Genomic DNA, 11788 nt, shown 5'->3' with positions numbered 1-11788 from the left:
ACCCATGAGTGGATGTGGGTCTTGCCTCATTCTCCCTGACCTTGTGCTTCCTAAATTGCCCATGGCTTTTCCTTTTGTGTCTTTGCTCATGCCACTTTCCTGATATATTTCTTCAGTTCCATCCAACATCTGTACAGATGCACTTCCTACTTAAAGATTAACTTAAATATTAATTTTTTCTGCTTTGAAAATATTTATTGAACCAATGAATCAGTCAATTGGTCTATCAATTTAAAAAGGAAAAAGAACAGGGTAAGGCAGAAATATTCACTATTCCCTTAAGAAGAAACAACATTAACAAACCTCAAGACATCGACAACCTTACATGGATATAAATAAAGGAAGGCAATGGCTCATGCTCCTACAATGTCAGAACTCCCCAAATCACCCACATAACTCTTAAAAACAAAACAAAAAAGCATAGGGTTTTTTGCACAAAAATAAATGCCATTTGAAAAATGAAAACTTTCTTCTCAACTACAGCTTTAGCTTAGATTTTTTTTTCAGCAAAAGCCTCAAGAAATAGCACAGAATTTAAGAATTTAACTTCTAAGAAATATTTATTCTATGAGAGAAGCAAGGAAAAATATTCCCAAAGGACATAACGAGTTGGGAAAGAAGTTTCTATAAACATGTAAATGTAACAACCAAGAATAGGCCAGGGATTACAATCTTCAATCTAAAATGTATTTGTGTATTTTAGCTTTTTTAAAAAAATAGCTCTAAAGAATGAGTGAATTCCCTGAAATCACTTTAGGAAATCCCTAGGCTATCTTAAATAATTGCTCCAGCATTAATATTTTACTGTTACTGTAAATAAGGTAGAGAGATTGTATTATTAGTTTTATTCTTTCAAATGAAGATATTGAGTTATTTACTGGGACAACCAAGGTCATTCAGTGAATAAATAATAAAGATAAAAGACAAAGCTAATTCTTTTGAGACCAATTAAACTATGGGTTTCTAATAATGACTCTTGGAATTTACTTGATAATTTACACATTTTAAAAATATTTTAAGATGGTTAAAGCATTAAAAAATAATTTTACATGATAGATTGGTGGTCTTATGTTTTCATGAGTTTAATTGGATATTTGTTACTATTGTTTAAATATCTGTAAAGATGTGAAAATATTTAGAAGGGTGGTTTGCTATTTGAGGAATATTAATTGTTTAATAGATGATAACATTAATAAATTGATTATCATAAAATGCATCACCAACAGGTTCTGCCTCATAGGTTCCAGCTGAATCTGCTCAGCTAACAAACATGTCATGTAGGTATAAAATTGTGGATTTGTCAGAAGATGCAATGTGGCAGGGAGTGGAGTCTGAGTTAGACTGAGCCAAATATGGAAATGTTATTATAACAGGTTTTTGAAATTGCTTACAGTGGAAAATTGCCATTTCAAGGAAGATTTATAAATGTTTTACACAATGGAGTGTAGAAGTCTAGTTGGTTTGGGAAAGGCTAGATGCTCTGTCTTTTTTTTGGGCCGCGCAAGGCTCTTCATATTCCAAGTGCTGAGATATCCTGCATGGGGACTATCAAACAGAAATGCAACAGGAAATCGCAAATGCCTTTTAGGTTTTTCTTTTAATCACGTTGAAAAAAGAATAAAATGAACAGGTAAAATAAATTTGAATAATATATCTAACCCAGTATATCCAAAATCTTATCACCTTATCACATAATCAATATAAATGTATTAATGGGCTATTTTACTTTTTTTTCCATATTAAGACTCAGAAATCCTGTGTTTGTCTTTGTGCATCTCAATTCAGACCGGCCACATTCACAAGTGGTCCTTTATTGAAGAGACTGGTTCAATACTGTTTAGTGTCCACCATTTCACACCTATGTATGATGTTAGCAATCTCCTCCATTCCTAGCACAAATATCCGCTTTCATCTGGAAAATTACTGACATCTCTCTTGACCCTCCTGTATACTGAAGTCATCTGTAGGAAGGCCACCAAATGCTGGGCTGATGTATGAAATTAAAAATTTATTTTCTAATCCCTGTGACATCTTCTTATAGTCCCCTTTATTATTGAAGCATAAGTTCTTTTTCTGAAACACTTGGTGATCTCGAGCTACTTTCAGTCATCTCAGGGTCCCAAGGAATGATATTTTTCCCCCATCAAATTTCCTTGCTCCTCGAGGCCCCACTTCGCCCCAGCTCGGGCTGCTGAGGACCCGGAGCAGAGACACCTGAGCCCACAGCGGCAGGGATGATGTGGTTCTTTGTCCAGGACCTGGTCCAGGATTTCTGTTCCAGCTCAGCCCGGAACCTGCCGAGGGCAGCCCTCTGGGGCCCTGGGCCCTGTACCACGGCTGCAAGGAGGCCACAGGCAGCCTGATGTCCATCTCTATGTACGATGTGAAGCCTGGCACCAAAGAGCAGACCCAAAGCTGCCTTCAAGCACCTCAAAACTCTCAGGTACCCCAACATTCTGGCCTACATCGATGGGCTGGAGACAGACAGATGCCTCCACGTAGTGACAGAGGCCGTGACTCCACTGGGAGCAGAGGCTGGTGGCCCCAAGGAGCTGGAGCTCTCCTGGGGGCTGCACCAGATGGTGAAAGCCCTCAACTTCCTCGTCAATGACTGCAGCCTCATCCACAGCAATGTCTACATGGCTGCTGTGTTTGTGGGCCACGCCGGCAAGTGGAAGCTTGGGGGCCTGGACTACATGTACTCAGCCCAGGGCAATGGTGGGGCACCCCCCTGCAAGGGGATCTCCGAGCTTGAGCAGTATCACCCTCCAGAGTTGGCTGATGACAGTGGCAAAGCCGTCAGAGAGAAATGGTCAGCCGACATGTGGTACTTGGGCTGCCTCATCTGGGAAGTCTTCAATGGGCCCCTACCTCGGGCCACCCCTCTGCACAACCCTGGGGAGATCCCAAAATCACTGGTGCCCCATTATTGTGAGCTGGTTGGAGCCAACCCCAAGATGCATTCCAACCTAGCCTGCTTCCTGCAGAACTGCTGGGCTGGCCTCTGCTGTGTCCTTGCCCTCCTCTTGTGCCTTCCAGTCTCCTGAGGTAATGGGTGTGGGAGAGGCAGGGCTGGAAGCCAGGGCAGGAAGTCCCTTGGGAGTGGGTATCTGGGAGACTTTGGGCTCACTGGGGGGTGCATGGATCAGCTTGGAGGTCAGCGAGGAGACCCCATCCTGGGCAGGATGGGCCAGCTGGGCAGGATGGGCCGTGACAGGGGTCTCCTCGCTCACCTCCAAGCTGATCCATGCACACCCCAAGGCTGCCCCCAGTGAGCCCAAATACCCGAGGGACTTCCCAGATACCCACGCCCGAGGGACTTCCTGCCCTGGCTTCCAGCCCTGCCTCTCCCACACCCATTACCTCAGGAGACTGGAAGGCACAAGAGGAGGGCAAGGACACAGCGGAGGAGAGCAGCGCTGCCAACAGATGGGATGACAAAGACTGGGGCAGCTCGGAGCAGGAGGCCGAGTCTGTATTACCCCAGAAGGACAATTGGAGTTCTGGGGGCCAAGCCAGCCACGCTGGGCAGACCAGCAACCCTGACCACAAATCTCCCGAGTCGAACTGGGACAGCTGGGAAGCTGAGGGCTCATGGGAGTAAGTTTGGCAGGAGCCGAGTCCTCAGGAGCCACTCCCTGAGGGCACACTGCTGACCAGCAAGTATAACTGGGGTGGACCAGAGCCCAGTGATAAAGGCGACCCCCCTTGCTGACCTGTTGGCATGTCAGGAGGTTGGCATCCAGCCAAGACCTGATTCGTGGGGTGAGGACAACTGGGATGGCCTGGAGAATGAGAGCCATGGCTGAAGGCTGAGCTGGCCCGGAAGAAGCAGGGAGAGCGACGGCGGGAGGTGGACGCCAAACGTGCTTAGCAGAAGGCCACCAAGGGCCCCGAGAAGCTGGGGACCCGGAGGACTGAACTGCTGGTGTGGGTGCTTCCCGGCCATGGAGAACAGCCCCAATGGATGTATTTATTGCACACGCCATGCCAGCCCGACCAGCCCGGCCAGGCACATCTCACATGTACATAATCAGAGTCACAATAAATTCTATTTCTCACACACACACACACACACACACACACACACACACACACACACACACACACAATTTCCTTACTCTTCATAATTCTCTGCTGGGTGAACTTGAGCTACAATGGGAGGACCAGACCTCTGTTCAAGTGCTCTTTCATATTTTATTTTCCGTGACTAGGCCTAGGCCCTTCAGAGGATACATCCATAGTGAAATGTGGGTGCCCTGGGGGACCAAGAGGGAAAGGGGTTTGGCATAGACAATCTTTGGGTGCTGCTACTTTCCAGGTGTTAGGCTGATCAGCTCCATCCCTCTGTGGTCACGGCCACCTCCTGGTGGAGAGATGTGCACCCCAACTCTCCTTCACTAGTTTATATGCTATTAGCAAGACACCCCAAAAAGCAATGAGCTGCTTTTTAAATGGAATTAATCCAGCGTAACTTAAAAACGTCAGGGAGAGAGCCACTTCAGAGATTCAGAAATCGAGGGCTTACTAAGAGATGTTAGAGAAGAAGCTTCACATGCTAGAGCTCTGCAAATTATCTGCAGCTTCTTTTAAAAAAATGCTCTTTGGCCTGGAAGACATGCAATGAGGCTGCTAAACCAGCAGATTCAGAAAAAGCAGAACTCAGGAAATTGATTTGAACCCCAGAGACACAGCTTCTAAGGTGGTGACAAGGTCGAGGGGGTCACTGAGTAATAGGATTTCTCAGAACTGCTAATGATCCTGATTCGGTCATTTTCTGCTTAAAAAGGCACTTTGACCTTCTCCAAACCCAAATATATGCTTCCTGATGGAAGGTGGCTCCACGCATAACCTACCGAAGATTAGATTTATCAGGGAAACTGGTAGATCCCTAAACCCAGCAGGAGAGGAGACGCTGCTATTATTAATTGAGTAAATAATCTCTTTTATATGGCACTATGCAAACGTGTATATAATGCATAAATTACACAAAACCAGTTTTAGCATGATTAATAAAAAGACTGAATAAAAAGTGCTAAAGTAGGTCCTTTTATTTATTTTTTCTTTAAAAATTAAATGGCATTTTACTTAATAGCATTAATCAAACTGGAGGACCATCTGTATTAAAACTTAAAAAAACTGTTTTCGACTGTGGGGAGGCCTAAGCACCTGGGGTGTGAATCTGGGTTAGGATGGCCCTGAGATGGAGGGTTTCCCTGGGATATACATTTGTTTTTCAGGGTTCTCTCCTACCTAACACATTCCGGACGGATCACAAGAATTCTCGCTTCATATTACACAGTGTTTTACAAAGTATCATACTTTAAAAAGATATTAGCTGGTAAGAACATGTAATAAATAACTTCAAAATGCAATGGGTATTTAATTTTAAAGCATGCCTTTAACATTTATGTAAAACGTTTTTTGTACTTGTTCAGTAGAAACTTATCTGGCCACTGGGTAAAGCTAGCAATAAAACCACTGGTCCACAATGTGTTAAGATGAGTCTAAATAGGAAAGAGTGTTCAAATGATTTGGGGTTTTACTTTTTCACGATTGTCAATGCCTGTGAAATTGATCAAAAAAGAGAACACAGTTCACTGAAACTGTCTCGATGTCAGACACCCAGAGCTTGATTTCCAGTAGGGATAATAACTAGTTGTGCTGCCTTGGAGAAGTCTCATAGCTTCTCTCAGCTTCATCTATAAAATGAACACGAGTATTTACCACTCCGAGTTATGGAGAGAATAAAATGAGATAGCAGATGCAAACCTCCAGGCACCTAGCTGACAACTGGTCAAACATATAAACACATGCTATGAGAAACCACTCAGAGTACTAATGTAGCAACTGCATGGTAGGATCGAGAGTTCAAATGTCATCCATGGGGCTGATGACCACAAAAGCCTCATCAAAAAAATAAGGTATGACAAATGTCCAATAAGCACATGAAAGGATGCTCAGTATCACTAAGCTTTAGAGAAATGCAGATCACAAGCACAATGAGATATCACCTCATACTCATTAGGATGTCTAGTATATATTTTTTAAAAAGCTGTTGGTGAGGATGTGGAGAAACACAAACCCTTGTGTGCTGTGGGTGGGAACGAAAATGGTGCAGCTGCTGTGGAAAATAGGATGGTGGTTCCTCAAAAAATTAAACATAGAACTACCATGTAAGAAATTCCACTTCTGGGTATTTAACCAAAATAACTGAAAGCAGGGACTTGAACAGATATTTTACACCTATCTCATAGCAGCATTATTCTAACAGCAAAAAAGTGGAAGCAACCAAAGTGTCCTGTGGTTGTCAGGGGCTAGAGGAGGGGAGAATGAGGAGTTAGTGTTTAAAAGGGACAGAGTTTCCCTTTGGGAAAATGAACAAGTTCTGGAGATGGACGAAGGTGATGGCTGCACAACAATGTGAAGGTATACTTGAAAATAGTTAAGATGGTAAATTGTGTTATGTATATGTTACTACAATTAAAAAATACATATTGTGATAATAAAGTCTTTTCATGTTGCAGAAAAGTGAGGTAGTGATAAGCTTCTTTTTTTGTCCTGTTTTCTCAGTGACAATCCATTTCTTCACTCACATGTTTGCTCATTCATTTATTTGGTCCTAAGAGTTGTGTTGATCTCCTTTAGTACATCAGCTACTGTGGATGGCAAAGGGTAAAGAAATAAATGCAGCCTCGTGTGGCTCCTTGAAGGAAGAGTATCGCAGGAATAGATAAACACAGGATCATGTGACAAGAGCAACTCATAGAAGAAGCATTTGTAAGATACTGAAATAATATAAAGAACAAGAAACATGGGGATGAGAAAAGGAAAAGTAATGGCAAGAAAAAGAAGTCCATTTCACATAAACTCAGTGGATGACTATAGGCATCTCATTTCCCCCTCTATTTTTTTAAAAAGGAAAGACTAGATTTATGTTATCATTTCTGCCATTTAGTTCAATATTTCCTATTATAAAAGAATCACTGAATTGCTGAGAATGCTCAAGGTAATTTAACCTACTCCCTACATTATTTTGCACATAAAGAAACTGAGGTAGAGTAAAAGGTCCCACTATAAAATTAGTATCTAGAATACATATTTTTTCAAAAGTGTCTGTTTTTTTTTTAAAGTACCATACTACCTTTTCCAAGGCAGCCAGAAATGTACCAGTAAGAACCAGGAATGATCCAGTTCTTACTGACATCACATGATCTCACATTTATATAGCACTGTCTTAACTTTTCAAATTATCGTTGATAGCAGTAAAGTATATGCATTTACTTCTGAGAGGGCCAATGACTTCATTCTGGTTAGAAAAGTCATGATCTATGCTGCTGACATGAATGTCAGGTCCACTTACTTGAATGTAAGTCTGTTCATTTACTTATTAGTCATTCATTTAATAGTAACACACACCGGGAGTTAGGTGCTGTTAAACACAGTGGGAACACAATAATGAAAGGACACACATAATTCAGCAGTCCCTTCTGAAACAAAGTGTTCCTTACCATCTTTAACAAGTGTCAGAATAATTTTTTTGGACAAGACCCAAGAAGAATTTCATAAGCAGTTAAGTGCTTAAGTGTTCTTGATATATTACCCAACAATATTTAATTCTTCTACAGGTTTTATTTCCTATTTGGAGCCTCCTAGACTAAAAATTGATCAGTATCATTATGTGAGATGGGGGCTCTAGGAAGCAGAGAAGATCTTATGGGGGGAGAAGATGATGACTTTAGTTTGGGACAAACTGAATTTGGATTTCCAGCAGCATGGCCTCTGGGAATACTGGCAGGCATTTGAAAGTTTGAGTGGAATTAAAAGGGAGGTCAAAATGAGAAATGGAGATTGGAGAGTGCCTGCAGAGCCGAGAGTTGAAGCATTGTGTGATTATGCCTCCTGTCAAGATGGCCAGGACACCCCTGTGGTCCGACAAGCTGCAGCAGGGACATGTACCCTGGGGACTGTGGGGCATCTCAGCAAGGGGGTGCTAGGGAGGACTCAGAGGATTGGGCTTATACAGGTGGTTTGGGGGATGGTCAAGGATGTGGGGGTCCACTCTGGATTGAGGCAGGATAACACTATGACTGGGTATCTTCATAACTCTCTTTTAGACGTAGAGCAGAATGGAGCAGGACTAAAGCTATAATTAGAAGAATCCTATTGGTCTGAATAATGGGATGTTTGGTCATTTTTGCAGCTTGTACAATGTTCATAATTTGTGTTCAGAAATGATTACCCTAAGGTCTTGTTTGTGTCCTGATCAGTCCGAGTCTCAGAGTGGCCTTGATAGATGTTGACATTCAGTTTTCACGGGGAGAACACCCAGGCTTATCTGGACATCCCGACTGGTCCAGGATGGCAGGGCAAGGCTTCTTTTTCAGGAGGAAGGAGAGAGAAGGTTCAAAGAAAGCATCTTGGCACCCCCCTGCCCTCCTAGCTTGCAATTTGGACAGTGACAAAGAAAGTAAAAGTGGAATGAGAAAAACCTGGAAAATGCAACATCAGCTTTCTCTGTTTCACACTTTAAAACACGCATACTCCTGTGTTAGGAAACAACAAATAAAACAGTATAGTCACGTGGTATAACTTAGAATTGCCATCCAGAAAAATGGGTGTTATGCAGAAAACTGTTCACTTCATTTATTATATTTACTTGGAGTAGGTTGTAGTCAGTCAGTGCCTGACTAAGTCCCATAGTTTGTTCACAGTTTGATTTGCTATCAAGACTCCTGCATCATTCTTTAGAACTTGCATCTGTCTTTTAATGTAATTTTTCATTTGTCTGTTTCGATTTTTCTGGATCCTTCCTCATCTGCTTGGTTCTTTCTAGGTTAGATTTTAACATTCTTGCCTCTTTGCTCAGACTCACAGGGGTCTTGTGAACATGGGATAAATGGACCACTATGCTTTGCTTTCAAGAACAACTTCCCAGACTTGGTTTTCTCAGACCAGATTTGTCAAGTTCCTACAAGTGCCATGGTTACTGCTCCTTTCTTCCCCAGCTGATTCTGCATATTTGCATGGGATGGGAATCTGCCTCCTAACCTCAGATTGCTCAATTTCCTCATTGAATGTGAGTTTCTTTTCATCTTGACCCACACCTTCCATTGTATGGGCCACTGCGTTCTACACCCTCCATCTCGGCACCTCGGGGATTTGAATGTGCAGTCTCCTCTCAGCCCTCCTAAGATACAATGCCCGGGATGTCCCCTGCCACAATGCTCTCTGGGGAATCTGAGAAACTCCGACACCCCTCAGCCTCCCTCTGTGTGCCTCAGAATCCCCATGACTCCCCAGAATGAACTCAGCGAGATGGAAGTTCGGGGAGAACAACCTGGCACAGAGCAGGCTGCAGCCTTCTTGGCTGAGTCCCATCTGCCTTTCCGGGCCATTTTCCCCTGGGAAAAGCCCGGGTAGGGAGTGTGCGATGTGTGGGTGTTTTCCAATCAGGACTTTGCACCGATTGCTTTGATGGCTCCATTCGTTATGCTCATTTTGATCTAGCATTTGAAGTGTGAAGACAGTGAGCACGGGATAGCCATAAAGGAGCTATTGTTGCCACATTTCTTTAGACCAGTAAGGAGGCCTGCAGACCCCTGGTAGACTGCCAGCAACAACTCCGCAAAGCTCCTCCCTCCGCTGGGGTCTAAGATATAAAAGCCCAGAACTGCAAGTGGCCAGGAGCCATCCTCAGCCCTGTAGGAAGATTGCTTTGCAGATTAGGAATCAAATCTGAGCAGTTTTGGAGCCTGAGAGATGTCCACGGGCCATTGTCATTTAAATAAGGTCTTTTCAAGCGGTTCTTAGTGAGCTGAGTCCCTGAACACTGTGCACTTTTCCTCCCTGGCTGACGCAGATGCGCTCGGTGGAGCGTATGTGGATGTTTCCCGCTACACCAGAATTACACGTGATCTGTCAGCAGCTGACACTGTTAATAAAGGATTTACACGTATCATGAAAATGCCTACATACAGCCGAAATGCATGCCAATTGGTTAAATTAATGTTGCAGCAAGATAGTTTGGAACTTTTATTTGAGCTCTTCTAAGGGGTAATTTGGCCCTTAAATAAAAACATATGGGTGGTAGGGATCCCAAGTGCTTTAAATCAGCAGAGATTTGGCAATCCCGTGGATTTTAGTGTATGTGACACAAGCAGAGTTCATTAGATCTGGGGCCAACCTCGTACCTGACGTCAGCAGAGTAATTAATCTTAAGAATTCCTTGAGCCAACAACTGACAGTGCACTCATAATCCACAGCTGTGTCCTCCCTTTCACCTGGGCCACTGTGACTTTTACTACTTCCTAAAATGCCAGCTTCCAAGTTTACTTTCCTCAAGTCTTCCGGTTGGAAAGGTCAAATGCAGATCCAGAAAATGAAAGAAAAGTGTCCACTTTATGTGTGGGGAATGTATTGATACGCCTATGAATCCATATTAACAAAGACATACAATCCATTCTGATATGGTTGGATGCTTATTTTATGATGTAATATATTCCTGAAGATAAATAGGTCTGTTATACAAGTTTGGCGTAATTGAGTGGAAACCTTGCAATTACTGGGTAATATGTTATTTTTTATTTTTTAATCCTCACCCGAGGATATTTTTCCATTGATTTTTAGAGTGAATAGAAGAGACAGGGAAAGACAGAGAGAAATATTGAGAGAAATATTGATGTGAGAGAAACACATCAATTGGTTGCTTCCTGAATGCGCCCTGACCAGGGCCTGGGCCAGGGAGGACTCTGTAACTGAAGTATGTGCCCTTGACCAGAATCGAACCTGGGACCCTCAAGTCCACTGATCCAAACTGCTAGGCAGTGGTCTGTTGACTAATGAGTTTGCCAACCACTGGATAGGGGCTTAATCACAAGGAACAACAACAGCCTGTAATTATTGGAATCAAGAGTCTAGGTCAGTCGTCGGCAAAGTTATTAGTCAACAGAACCGCAGTTTGCCGACCACTGGGCTAGGGCGCTAATGTGTTATCAGATAAATGAAGCTGTGAGATAAAAAGCAGTGAAACAAGAGAACGAACTATAGCTTCTTCCTTGATAATCCAACGATTTTTTTTTTCCCCATTTCCCTTACATGTTTGGGTTTTCCTTTTCATGTACTATAGTTACAGGTAAATTTTATTCCCATAATACCAGTATTTGAGAGAATCTCAATGGACACCAAGTGGAAAGAAGATTACTTGACATTTAAAGTTGGGAAACTCAGGTTGAAAAATCTATTTTTAGTAGCTAAGCCCTGTGAAATATAGTGTACATAATCCATGTTAAAATTTCAGAAAGCAGAAAACGTCTCTTCGATTAGAAATATATTCTGTAAATGTAGTACTCTACTCTTGCCTTTCATTTTACCAGTAGGTTCTGCTGTAGTAATACAAATTTTAAAATAAGATTTAAGTAATGAATCTAAATGAATATAATTATGCACTATTACAGTCTTTTCTAAACCATAGAAACTTTTTGCCAGGCCAAAAAAAAAATTATCACAGTATATCTAAGCAAAAATTAATTTAAATTACAATTTATATTATTACATTCTTTATAGATATAGCAAAAAAAATCACAGAAATGTTTTGTGAAAATCCTTTAGAGCAAGTTTATGGAAGCATTATTTTTTTAAATTATGAAAACAACTATGCCACATTATCCAAACAATGATAGAGCTTTACATCACCACCTCCAAGGATTCTGACTTAACCTTTTTTTAATCAGGAAGAATATGTTATAATTATCTTAAAATTATCTGTTTTATATTATAAGGCAGAGCC

General features: G+C 42.1%; 1 pseudogene; it reads left to right on the top strand.

The window, feature by feature from the left end:
• Positions 1-2237: 2237 nt before the first annotated feature.
• Positions 2238-9423, top strand: LOC103300837 (N-terminal kinase-like protein; annotated as a pseudogene).
• Positions 9424-11788: the final 2365 nt, after the last annotated feature.

The sequence above is a fragment of the Eptesicus fuscus genome, chromosome 2 (assembly GCF_027574615.1).
Source record: "Eptesicus fuscus isolate TK198812 chromosome 2, DD_ASM_mEF_20220401, whole genome shotgun sequence".
Lineage (NCBI taxonomy): Eukaryota > Metazoa > Chordata > Mammalia > Chiroptera > Vespertilionidae > Eptesicus > Eptesicus fuscus.
Note: the sequence above shows the minus strand (reverse complement) of the source record. Positions and strands in the feature narration are given on the sequence as shown.